Source organism: Athene cunicularia, assembly GCF_003259725.1.
Source record: "Athene cunicularia isolate RWA chromosome 2 unlocalized genomic scaffold, athCun1 chr2_part1, whole genome shotgun sequence".
In the NCBI taxonomy this organism is placed as follows: domain Eukaryota; kingdom Metazoa; phylum Chordata; class Aves; order Strigiformes; family Strigidae; genus Athene; species Athene cunicularia.
The window spans coordinates 99,066,359-99,080,292 of NW_020799095.1; the positions used below are offsets into that span (position 1 = coordinate 99,066,359).

The 13,934-nt window shown below is 40.8% G+C and overlaps 1 long non-coding RNA gene across 1 annotated transcript in view; it reads right to left on the reverse strand.

The window, feature by feature from the left end:
- Positions 1–64: 64 nt before the first annotated feature.
- Positions 65–13,934, reverse strand: part of LOC113476630 — a 19,301-nt gene continuing 5,431 nt past the window's right edge. The window contains exon 3 of the long non-coding RNA XR_003397753.1: positions 65–365. This is a non-coding gene — a long non-coding RNA (uncharacterized LOC113476630). The remainder of the gene's footprint in view (positions 366–13,934) is intronic.

A 13,934-nucleotide genomic window follows, 5' to 3' on the forward strand; every position in this document is an offset into this window, starting at 1 on the left:
CCCGCAGCAAGCCGGGGCTCGGTGGGGTCCTTCCGTCCCCCGGCCGCTGGGCCTGACCCCGGGCAGGGCAGGGCAGGGCAGGGCAGGGCGGTCCTTCCGCGAGTGGGCGGGAGATGAAAGCCCGGCTCCAGGGCACCCACCGGGCGATTTGTTGCTGTTGTTGGGTGCGTTGTTTTTCTTTAAATCTCATGACAAATTCAGCTTCTGTTACGCCTCAGAGTTCCCTCGCCGTTGGCATCGGTTCCCGCATCCAGATGCGCCTTTCAGGTCACACGGCAAAAAACCTTTTGTGGCCAAGACTGCACTTGCTGCCGCCGGTCTGTACATCTAGCAGAGGTACTGGGAAGACTTCCTTGGGTCAAGTCCTTTAAAAATTACACAAAAGACACAAAAGACTCCGAGGAAAGGAAAAACACAACAGAATCGCTCGCAAGTGTAAGCCCCCTCATTCTCCCTCCCTGTACAACCTTAGTAATTTACTTGACCGGGTGAGATAACCAGTCTACAGAAGCAAAAGGAAGTGGCTCAGGTAGACTTTGATCTAGTTGTTACATTTTTAATGACATAGCATTTGTGTCAGGCCATCACACATGATCAGTGTTTCCTACCAAGCTGTTGTGTTCTTAGCTGGGGTTTCTTTTGGCAATATGCTGCTGGTCAGTTCAAGTAATCATCCTCTTCAAGAATGCTAAGAGAGTGAGAGACGTCTGATGCTGTATTTCATCCGGAGAAATAGTAATTATTATGGAAATACTAGATATTGTGGATGTTGCCCTAGATGAGAGATATCAGAAAGGTTGCTTTGCTTTACTATATTGCCACTCTCACTTATTTTTGGTTATAACTTTCAAGAACAGAGGGGAAATCCAGCTTCACTTAGTAGATTTGCAAGTGTGTTTTATGCTTGTGATGAAAGGGGAACTGCTCTCTGACAATTTATGAGTACCCTGTTTTGACTTTGCCCCATGAACAGAACCGTCCAATTCAAAAGGAAAATGAAAGGAAAAAGTATGGCTCAAGATAAGCTATTTTTCTGTGAACAATAGCTGAGAGACAGTGCCAGGCTTCTTTGCACTGGAGGGGAAAAGAATTAAAGAGGTGAGAAAGGAGCACATTCACAGAAGGCTGGGAATTGTCTAGGAGAATTAATCTGAGACACTGGAGTCCAGTTTCCAGTGGTTACCTTGTAAATTTTACATTGCAAATACATGAATAAATATATGTTTTGCTATGGTGTTTTGTTTTGGTTTTTCCCACTAAATGCTTTGTTTCAATTGCTAAATGCTTTATTTTTAAGATGTCTTAAATATGCATCATTGACCACAGGCCTCTAAAGGCAAAGAGGACCAAAACTCAGCCCGACTTCTGAGGAGGTGGCCTTGATAAATAGAGCCTCAGAATAATTAAAAGCTCATGACGTAGTGACCTCAGATCAGAAAGGGGACTGAAGAGCAGATACCTTTGTAAACATGTATCCTTTTATTCTGTACATCTTCCTCTCATTGAAACATACAGTAAAGTTTGTTATCCTTTGCATTCAGAGGCAGCACCAGTTCAATTAGGCATCCTAATAAAGTGATTTCTTTACATTGATGCTTAAGCAAAATAGCTGTGGAACTGAAAACATGCAGCAGCAAAACACATTAGACTGAGATGAATGCTCAGTCACATTAAGGTCCCTTTACGTTGTGCTGGCAGTATAAAGCATTTAATAACAAAGAAATGCAGACTCTGTAACCCTCGCTGGGCATGTGCCTGGCTGGGTGCAGATGGCAGATTTGTGTGGTATGAGGCCAGCTGTAGTATTTTGGCTGTGTTCCTCTGTCCTCTGCTGTCTGTGCGATGCCATTTGGAGATCCCAACAAGAGTGGTGTAAATAGGCACAGTGTGAATAAGACCCAAATATGAAAGCTAAGTACATACCACAGAAATCTCCATGGGGCTAGGCAAATGCCCAGTAAGGATTACTGATATCATATTTCTTATTTATTTATAATCAAACCATTTTTTCCTTTACTTAAAACTCGCTAATGGTTCTCACAGGAACACCCAGCCACAGGCCATCACTCCCACCCTAATTCTCCTCTCCCTTTCTTTTTATTTGCTTGTAATGTCCAATTGTTTTCTCTTATCGTAAATTAGTCATACACTCCCGGGTGGTGGAACGGTTTCTTATATGCTTCTGTAGCTCTTAACATAATAGGACGTCTGGGTGTTGGTTGAATAACACAAATACTCAGACATAACACTTTCACAACAAATTTATTTTGGCAATGCTGATATCCTTTGTCTGATTAATGCAGACATTTGATAACCGAGTTGTATTTGCACAAATAATTATGAAAAGTAGATGCTAAGCCTGACTACTTAGATTAGCTATCACATATTTTACAAAGCATAAGACACAGTTTTGGTAGTGCAGGGCTGCCTAAATTACTTTCTAGGGCTGAGGCATGAAAGAGTTTACAATTAATTAGAGAAGATATGAAGAGGCTCAATCTAAATGTAAGTTTGTCCCTGAGCCAGCCCAGTTTACAGTAGCCTAAGCTTAAGCTGTTATTTTCTCCTATTTCAAATCCCTATTTGAGATCTACTTCAATGACACCATAAGAGCATCCAACGTCTAATGTCTGGTCTCGGAGTTATAGGGGAGCACTGATGTTTATGGAGCTAAAGCAAAATAGTAAAGGAAAACACAAATGCATCCATATATATGGATAAACCAGCGTATATCTGGTTGAGTCTATCATTACTCCCCCTTTGTATGTTGCAGATCCTGAGTTGTAATTTCTTTGTGGCCACATTGTGCTCTGTGATTATACCATCCCAGAGGAATCCTAATCAGGGCCAGCAGGTGTTACAGTAACACGTTAACAACAGAAAGGAGGCACAGCAACAGAAAGATGTGTGACATTTTCAAGTTCGCAAATCTACTGGTTTTGCAATCTCTCCCTTGACTGCTATCTCTCCTTGGGGGATTCAAAGCCCCAAAGACCTTTTTTAAAGCTTTATTCCTGTCCCCAGGAGTTATATCTAAATTGTGACTGCTTGCTCCTTATTTGTACAAAACCCAACTATTAAAGGTCTCAGTTCTTTACCAGAGCTTCTGTTCTACAGTAACAATATTGCTGATTGCCATTATTCAATCAGGGAATAGAAGTAATTCTATGACTAGCTCCTTTAAAGGACTTTAGCGGCAGCAGAAGGGCTTAGGGAGACTTTGGGAAGCTTCATCCAAAACTGTGATGGTCACCTAACCTCACTGACTCCTAGCTCTGTTGGCCATCTTAATTCTGGTCATAAAGCTTCATGGACAACCAGAGCCTTTTCCTTGTATGTGTCCATGCCCACTCACTTGGAAGCAGCAATGGAGCCCCTGGGCATCATGCGGTCACCACTAATGCTTTGTGGTAGGGATGGGGGTCTGCAGAAAACACAGCAGCAATCAGCTCTGATGAGAAAACAGCAGCACTTCACCTTTTGCAGAGGGCCTGGTGGCCATGTGGCAGGGCAACAAGTGGGAGGTCTGGCTTTGAAGCCTTCCACAGCCTGCAGAGATTAGACCAAACCTCCAAATGCCAAGGAGCTGATGAGGCTCGCCGACTGCTGTCAGTCATTCCTCTTGGTGCTGAGCCTTTGTGCATGTGTGTGAAACCTCTTGAGATCATGGCTGAGAAGCAAACATGGCTCTTGCACCCTTGCTGGGGAGAGAGCTTGGGCCTCCCTGTGCAAGCAACATGGGTGAAGCACTCCTACACTTCTCAAGCATGGAACTATGTCCTCTCCCACATCCTCCAGCTCTGGGTTAGTCACCGCTGCCTGGGCTGAAATCTGCAACCCTGTTACGGGTGGGTATTACCGTGTGTGTGTGGTTCCCCTTTCAATGTCCAAGGAAACGTCAAAGAGCCAGAATGTAAAGCCCTACATGTTCTGCACTAAAAGGCAGATTTTTTTCCAGTCTGGTGTCTGCCTGAGAGTCACAAAAGTTCATGTTGAGGTCTGACTTGGTCTGTTACCACTGTCCCATCTCTGCATAGTACAACCAACTGTAATGTCCAGTGGGAAAAAAACCTCCAAAATCAATATATCACGCTATCATACCAAGGGGCATCGGTGAACCTCAAACACAAAGGAGCACATACCATGCTATTTGAGTTATTGCTTATTTCAGTACTAAACAAGGCAAACAGCAGTTTCAAATATTAATGAATTTGTACTTTTCCTCCTCACAAGCCACCTGCGACCTCAATAAACACCCACATGCACACTTTAGAATTTATTATCCACCCCCCATTGCAGGCCCAAGTACCTAGGATCTGGTATTATCTGTAGCATAGCACTGTGTACCACACATTTTCCAGCTCCCTACCTTTCAAGGGATTATTTATTGCATTTCAACAAGTCTCTCTTTTAAAGTAGCAGCTTCATCTGGTTCTAATTAACCTTTCATGCCACAGGTGCAGCTCAACCCAGCTGACCATTACTGTTGGTTTTTTGGTGGTAACTGTACTAAATCAAGACTTTCAAAGCCATAAAACATTTGATTGTTTTGAACCCTGGATGTTTCATGACATTCAGAATGGAGGGACCAAATAAATCAAGAATCACTGAGAATCAAAGGCTGGCTCTAATCAGAGGCACCAAAAGTGGAACAGTGCATTTGGGGTCTTCCTTCATAGACAGCAAGGAGCTGGCACAGAAAAGTAGCATTAATTTATCAGGCAATTCAGTGAGGAAAAATAAAGATGAGTTGTATACTCATTACTTACTGCAGACAGATGCTTTTCACAGTTTCTGGCTGTTGAGACTGATACACATTACTGGATATACTGTTTTTAAGATATAGTTTGATACCTCAACACCAGAAATATTTTGCAGAATTTTGAAGAATATTTTAAAAGCTGAGGAGGCAGACTAGTAAGATGACTGTTGGTTGGCAGTGTTATTAATTTGGCTGTTCTGCAAGGGAAGTGTCACCTTACACTGAGCAAAACATCAGTCTTAGAATATTAGAAGTTATCCATTTCTAATGGTAACAGCTGGCTGAAGAAAGCTGCAGAAAAGATCATATTCTGCACACACATACATGCCTCCGATAACTAACCGATATCCCAGTATAGCAAACATTCAATAGGATTAACTTCCTATGTATATCTGTGCCAAATTTAGCAATTAAAGAGTCAGTATTTTTCCACAGTGCTTCATTCCCACTGTATTATTTCCTCCTACCCCTACCACCTCTTCAGCTATTTCTTTTCTGACCATGATTAAGGAGGCTGTTCCCAGCAGAAACTAAATCCCAAATTTTTTTTCATTCCCATTTAAGATGCCATGGGCAGACATGCTGTATTCTTTATGTTGTCTCTTTTCAGTAATTTCAATTAATCTACCTTCAATTGATCCTAAAACTTTAGGACCGTTGGCTTTAGTGCCAGCTCCCTTCAAAGCTGTTGCTGGTTTTGATTTGTCTGGTTTTGAGACAGCTGCTCCCTGTTTTTTTGTGTGGTTTTTGTTTTTTTTTTTTTCTGCCTCTGAAAAATCCCAAACAATTGCTTACAAATACTCTGACTGTGATGGTTTAGGAGTTGCTTTGTCCTCAGTGCATCTGCTGTTCTGTTAGGGCTCATGAAAGCTGATTACTGAAGTCTGCTTCCCTGACTGTGCTTCCACATGGAATTTCCTCTCCAACTCTCCCACCCAAATTTGGAGCATGTCATTGCACCCCTGTGTGACGGTCAAGCTCTTGATTATGCAGCACCTTTGAGGCAAGCCCATAGTTACCTCAGTTTAGACTCAGCCAAGAAGGCTCCACAATTAGTTGAGAAATGAATGCAAACTCTTACTCATCAGGGCTTAAGTACCAAAAAATAAATGTTCGGAGGAAGCAGAAGCCAATGAGCAGGAATGTGTTATCCTGACATAAAGAGAAGCATAAGCAAGTAAGATTGACTTCCATACATCAGAGGGATGTTTAGAAGATGGACCATTGATTGCAGGGGAAGATGGAAGCACAATATATGTACAATCTAAGCACAGTATGTCACCAGAAATAGTATTAGTGGTATGTTCAGGGTTCCACACTCCTTCCGTAAGTCATTGACTTTAATTTGTGAATTTAAACAAATACTGTTAGCACCTCCTATTCCAAAGTTGAAGAATAAGCTTTGCTTGCTTTCTTAACTTGTCTTATAGCGTGTTACATTGTGTTTCTGATCAGTAGCAGAAATGATAGTGTTATTTCCCTGCACCTGTAACAAATGGTTCAACAATAAAGATTTTCACTAAACCAGGGAGTTAATGTGCATTAAAAAATATTTTCAGATCAGCAGATGCCTGTAGCATATCCAAGAAATGTCCTTAGCACTGAATTATTAGAATTCAAAAAAAGGCTCAAAAATTAGACCCCTGTTCTATCTTTACAACACTTTGGGGCTCTTTTTTGAGGTTAGTTTGAAACAGTTCTTTACGTCATTTAGTATGGGAAACGCCTGCATTTTATAAAGAGTAAAATACAATCTGATAGCTAATTGATTTACTGCATTTCAGCTTGTAGGGTTAAGCTCAGAACTATGTTGAAATGCCCTGACAGGGCAAGAAAAACAGGGGGAGGAAGGAGAGTTTTCTAGTTACCTGGTAAGAAGGTTTGGAGTCTGTTCTCCAGCTTCTGAAGGAATAAATATATTTTTGTTCAATTTATTGCCTGGCAATGGAATTAAAGCTCTAATATTCTCTATTTAAAATTGTGAGGTGACAGCATGGTGCTAGCACGGACCAGTCTTGAGATGTTAAATGTATTTGAATGCCTTACCTGTGCATAATTAATCCAAAATTCATATGAAGATCTTTTTACATTAAAGACAAGATAAACCAAAACCTCAGTTTCTCGGATATGTATCTTGGTCTGGGAGCAATTACAAGTTTACACTGCTGTCTTTTTTACACTGACGCTGAAACTTCTTAAATTAATTTATCCTAACCCTCAGTGAGAACAGGCACTTGTTGGAGGGATGCCATGGCAGGGGGTGTTTCAGGAGTGTTATTGCTGTGGCAGGAGTGAGAATCAGTGGGGTGCAGCACTGCTGTGGGGTGCAGGCAATGCTGCCTGCATCTGCAGGCAGAGGCACTTGCCCCAACCCCAGCCCCTGAACCCTGAGCTGAGAGGAGACATGCCTGAGGTTGGGTTTTCCACCATGCTGCTGTGGGCTTGGCTCTCTGTCCCAAGGTTTTGTGTTACCCATCCCCAAGGAGAGACTGGTGAGCCAGGTGGTTTGCTCATCTATACCTAGCTGGGCCATATGGATAATCTGAGAGTGCGGGCTGGGGTGTGAGCTGGAGCTGTGTGTGTGCTGGCTCTGCTGCTTGTGTCCATGCAGAAAGTTAAATCCATTGACTATGCTGGCACGGGTAATGACCATTTGGGTAAGACTAGATTAAGCCTAGGGAAAAAAAAAAAGGAGGAAGATCTTCCCTACCAAGAGGGGATGTCAGCACAGAGGTGAAATCACAAACAAAAACTCTGGGAGCATGCAGAAGGTGATTCCGCATTGAGTTTAGCAGAGATGTTAATTAAAAATAACGAAATTAAACTCTTGAGACTTTCATAGAACAACTAACTTTCTTCTAAATACTAAGAGCTTATGAGCACAACAAACACGAGCTGCCATTTATTTAAAATTTTCTGAAGGGTTTTGGTAAAATCTGTCTTTGGATGTTGTTGACAATCATCTTGTAATGAGCTGAAAACTTACTGCAAGGTGGGAAGTATGGAGGGATAACTGGCAAAAATGGAAAGCTGTTAATTGTTGAATTTGTCAAGGAATATTACAATACAACTGGCATTTTTAATCTGTTTATTTGCAATTTAGAAGCGGAAGTGAATGTCTTCATTCACCAAATCTGCTGATAGCAAAATTTTATTCTGGTGGCTCAAGACTGTGACAGACTCTAGGAAAACCTTACTGAAATTAGGTAATAGAACACTTCGTGATAAATTAAATTTAGACCCATGCAAGACTGGGGAGTAGAGATGAGTGAGTAAGTCTTTCTACAATGTATTCAGCATATTTAGCTTTTGTATATGTTTGCAAAATGCTAAAGATCCATTTATGGTTCTCCAAAATTCATTACTTGTTTCATGTATTTCCAATGTAATTGTTATGAATAATTCTCAAGCCATAAACTGTTTATGTCAAGTTCTGGCCATTTCATTAGGTAGGACCTCAAAAGGCATGTCCTGATTCCTGATTTCAGGTTGGTGGTATCTGAAATCAGCAGTGCCAACCAATTTCTGTGTTTTTAACCCCAGAGCATCCTTCACTTTTGCATTAATTAAATATGATAAAGAGAGATTTCTAAGAGTTTAGAATTAAATAAATTAAGGGAATCTACCATCACACAGCAGAGTGGAGAATTTCTGGGAAAAGGGGAAAAAACCTGGACAAGGAGAAAAAGAGAAGCAAGCTTACAAATCAAATTACCTTCCAACGATAAACATAATACCTCTAGGTCTAGGACATACTTCCCATTACAGTATATTAGGAAAACTATACCAGTGCAGCCTGACAACAGCTTCTACCTCCCTCACTTTCCATCCCTCACATGCCTTTTCCAAGTGGATGAAGAAGAGCCAGGCGATGGAGTGCAGGGAGGAGGAAGGGGCTGGTGGAGGCCCCGTGAGACACCATGGCTGTGTACAGTGCTTGCTGGCAGTGCCTCCCTCTAACAGATCCACCCCACACATCACAGGCCTTTGTCACCGGAGGATGTCCCTCTGCTTTCTGTGTTCACTGGTGCAGAAGCCATTCACCCCTCTGAGGGTAAGCAGCTTTGCTGCTCCGAGGAGTGCCAGCGTAATGCAGTGTTTCATGAGCAGCATGGCAGCACAGTTTCATTTTAACAACAGTGAGTTTATGTTTGTGCCATCTCCCATTTTTTATTCATGAATACATTAATTTTGTATCATTTGCACCATAAATAGAGCCTTTCCTGCAAAAGGAACACTAAGGGTCCATTATTTTTATCTTTTTCCCTACCCTATTCTCATTTGCTGTTAGTCACCTTTTCTAAATGAATCAGTATTGCTTCTCCCAAAACCCAGGCATGCTGGATTTATTCAGGCAAAGTGCTGATATTAAAATTGGGGCACTTCCCTTCAGCAATAAACAGTGAATAATAATGTGAAGCATTACAGGATGACAGCCACCACTTGAATGAAGAAGAATACACACCTGACTCATCCTTTTTGCTGTCTGTCAACAGTAATGGATTCAGATCTAGCAGTGCCTCTTCATGCCACACAAAAGGTTGCATCCTCATGTCTTTTGGACTTCTGTACTAAAAATCTGCATTGCCACACTCCAGAGATGTGCATCGATTTTTATAATACTTCTGTTCTCCGCTAAAGACCAAGAAAGATCTTTAACATCTATTAAATTGACACTTGTCACTAATTATTTTTAAGTTTATCATAATCCGTAACTTTAAAACTCCCTTTAGCTGCTTTAATTTTGCGTTCTGTACACCATCCTTTTTCCATTCAAGAAAAGAGTTCACCATCTCAGGAGGCAAAGCCATGTACTATTTTAAAAAACTCCTGAAGAGATGAAAAAGGTATGAATGGATCCTGTGGTCTAGGCAAACACCTATTGTGCTAACGCGACTGCATGAAAGAGATCAACACCCAGAATATAAAAAGGCAGGCTCACTTTTGGTATTAAGTTTCTTTTCCTTTACTACGCTTTCCCTGAAGCATGCTTGTGCCTTTGTTTATCTCCATCTCCTGCTTTCTCCTCTCTTCTAACTCCTGCTCATTCAGAGTATCAAAATCACTTTTGCCCTTTGGGCCACATTACTCCTCTCTTCAAAACTTTCTTGCCTGCAGCATAATTTTTAAGGTCTTATCGTACCATCTTCATGGGGTTACCCATGCTTCTGGCTTCTTTCCAAGCCTAAAGGGGTAAGAAAGGGGTAAGAAAGATGCCGTAGGCCCACAGAGTTTGAAACCATTATGTTTAAGTCTGGCAGAGGGTCAAGGCAGAGATGCAAAGCTGTGCTTTGGTATATATTTTATGCCTGATCTGTAGTAGAGGTGAGCTCTGTAAACTGCCTGTTGAAACCATTTTGTGACAGGAAATCACAGCGCCACAAAATACAACATCAAAAAGAGAACAGGGAAGGAGTGGGAAAAGGATAACTGCTGCTCGTCAACTGAACTCATTACTTCACTGTGGGATGAAAGCAAGGTGACCAGGAAAATCTGGTCACGGGTGCTCAGCAGTACTTTTCTACCTCACATCCTCCAGAGCAAGTAAGATCCATCCACTCACTGTGGGGACAGCACTCACAGCCCTCCAAACAAAGTTGGATTTCATGGTGGATATAAAATATGGATTCAATCTCTTCTTTCGTGCTAAAAAGCCACACTTACGGTGCTTGCTCTTCAAGAATTTTCAAGAATATGCACTGAGTAGCTTGATGCAAAATTAATTAAAGGCTATGAATGACGGTATGTGTATCCATTCTTGTATCATGCATGTGATACACTGGAAGAAATTAGGTTACAGTTCTTCTAAGTTATTAAATGCTGCTCTGGCTAACTACTGTGATTGTACAGACTACAAGCAGGTTCAGGACAAGACTGTAGGTAAGTGGTCAGTGGCCACCGTGTGATCAGAGAAAAGCCAGGTACTCACTTCTCTACTTCCAAGCTAATTGCCTGCAACAGTGCTGCTCCCTGTGAGTTCCCTTTGGTGACTTATACTTTTGAGGGAACCACTGCTACAACCGTGAAGGCTTGGACCTGAGCCCTGCTGCTCTATAACATTGATCTCACCGTAACAGTCTTGCAACCTCAGAGATCTGCTCTAAAGCAAAAGGCCAGATTCACAGGCTGTGTCTCAATTGCCTCTGTAATGTTCTTTAGAATATGGGAAAAAAAGTCATAGGAAACTATAAGCTGTTGGGGAAAAATTCATAGGAAAATATATATAAGCTGTAAACTCAGCATTACTAGATGGTATGCTTTATTTTGTATTCTTTGGTATCTTGGTGAATTTGCCCATAAATCAGTGTTGCTACTGCATGTTTCATCTAATAAGTGATATTAAATAATGGTATTCTTTTTGCTGTTTTTTTTTGGTCTCAATTAGCATGAAATTTTGTTTTAAAATTTTAAAATTGTATTAAATGAAGAATATTATCCAGCAAAACTATCAAGTATAAGGTTAGGAATTGGAATCTATATTGTTAACTCAAGACTACCACACACTACAGAGCAAAGCCTTTTAAAGAATACTATACAATACATTACAGATCTAAGCTTTTCAAAGCAGGATATGCAGGATTAAGGCTACATTTAAATCCAAACATGATAAAAGGGAAAAAACAAATAGGCAAAACATGACTGCTTTACAGCAATGTTATGTAAGAACTTACATAGGGAAGTAATTAATCCCCTGGTTCTACCTTGTAATGGTATCAGGAGGGAAAAAAGATATTTTAAAACATTTTTTTTTTGTCTTTATCTAATCTGATACCATAAACACTAAAACACTTTAATGCAAACTGTATGTCTGTTGCCATCACAGTGCAAAGCTCATTTGGTTTGTGAGCCTCGGTCCTGTATGTTTCAGCACATTTCGTTTTCTCTTCAGTACCAGCTCAGCTCTGACATTTTTGGGAGTTTGTGACCACTGAAATACTTCGCTTTGTGACACTTTTCAAATAACCACGACATCATCTGTACTACATTCTATTTTCAATTTTGTGACAGATATTCTCAGTACTGACTCAGTCTTGAAGTTACTTGTGTTTTCAGGCAAAAATGCTAAGATTACACTATCCTTTGGGACTATGTATACTGCCTACATAATATATATATCTATCTTGTAAGCAGCTTAGGATAGGGACCATGTATTATATAAAGTGGAGCATATAACCAATGCCCTTATTTAGTAATAACCCATGTTCTCACTCCTTCTGACTGTAGTGCCTGGTGGCAGACAGGGATTTATTCAGGAGGAGATGAGTGGTAGCACAGTAACATCAACTAAAATTTACACTTGTTATTCCTGCCTTTCTCATTCAAAGTTGAAGACAGCAAGCAGCCAGTGATGTAAACTCCTTGGTAATCGATATGTGTAAAAGGTTTCTAGATCCTCTCCATGTTGTTCCATCTTCCACCTCCCCAGGAAGAAATGCTTTGATGGAGATGGCAGCATTATCCGCAGGAGGGTACCGCTGCTCCCCTCCCTTCTTCCCTCACTCCCCCGGGCTCCCAGAGAAATACACTGCCTTTGAAACTCACGTGCCAGCATATTATTTAAAGATTTATAGCTCCTGATTCTCGCTTCAGTCCGCTCTTGTGGCTTTGTTTACTTGGCAGGGTGAGGGAGGGAGGAGGGAACTGGATTAGCCTCAAAACCCCACAACAAAAGGCAGAAAAGCTCTGCCTTAGGCATTTAATAATCCGCATTTCTAGAGAATTACTGAATATGCTGGAATTATCTCTAGAAAATTTGGTGTATTTTAAAATAGTTATTCATAGCACTTAAGAAACACTTCACATCAAAATAGATTTGAAACCAATAGGAATTTTGTCTAACCACTGTCACATACCATAAGAGAGAAGCAAACCAAAATGTTCCTTTTTTATCTACTTTACCTTTAGAAGTATATATGTTACATAGATAAAAATAATCAGAACCACTGAGATGGGAGTGTTGGGAAAAGGAAGGGGAAGCAATTCAGGTTTCTGGTCAAGTGAATAATTATCTTCCCATTTGTAAAGACCTTTACAGCTGAGAGAGGGCTACAGTACTTCCCTGAACATAATGTGGGGAGAGGACTGGGGTATTGCTTTTGTTTTCTTTCCTAACTTTGGTATATCAAGTATTTGTAGTTTGATCACAGTAACAGTAGGCGTTCCAAAAGAAACTCTGATGGGAAAAAAGAAGCAATTGAGGTGTGTGTACATGTTTATGTGTGACAGCTGATTAGATTTCACAGCTTGTTGACTAGAATAAATACCTGATATAAAATCATGAAGTTGTACTTTGCAGCAAAAAGCGAGATGAAGGCCAAACTTTTTATTCATCCCCGTAATAAATGTATATATATTGAAACATTACGGCTTGAATCAGCTCGGATTTGGAAATGCAGAACTGACTGGTATAGGCACAGCAGAGCATTTTTATTTATCTGTACAGCTGCCTACAGAGGGGGAAAATGAAGTCATGTTAAAAATATTCTAGCTGTGGTAAACACAGTAGAATAATCTGTGTGAGGTTCATCTCTTGAATTTCTCTAGACATCAAAATGTGAGATACTTCAAGCCTTTGTTTTCAGGAGAATGATAGTACCTCTAAATTGAGGTCAGTTTGCCCACTTCTATATTTCTGAATTGTCATGGGTCACTTTTCCCTACTGTCCTTAAAGAGAATGACTATCAAGCTAACCTTTAGGTTCTTGCATTTGAGTTCTATAAATCCCACCAGTTTATGAAATTATTTACCCCAACTGTAATGTTTTACTGTAGTACAAATAAAATGAATAGAAGTCTGTGTGGGCTGCAGCAAAGAACTTCTGCTGTTGATATGCAGATATGAGTCCTTTTTCTGAGTATCTTGTTGTAGTTTATGGAACATTTTGAGCTGCCTTAGCAGTGACATCTAGACTAGTAAATTAAATAGTGCTATGGATCATCCCCAGGCACTGCAGCTTGCTTGCCTATAATGTCAGATAGTTAGAACAGTCACTGGCCCACTTTTGCCCTGTGCCAGCTAGTATTCTTTCCAAACACTTCCTGATTATAGTTCAGGAATTAGCGTGGATTAGTGACTGGTCCCCTTAGGCAGTCTGGATGAGGTCAGCTTCATGAAAGACAGCTTGGTAGTACGAATGCCAGCTCGTCTGCGCCAGTTGGCCTCAGAGCCAGG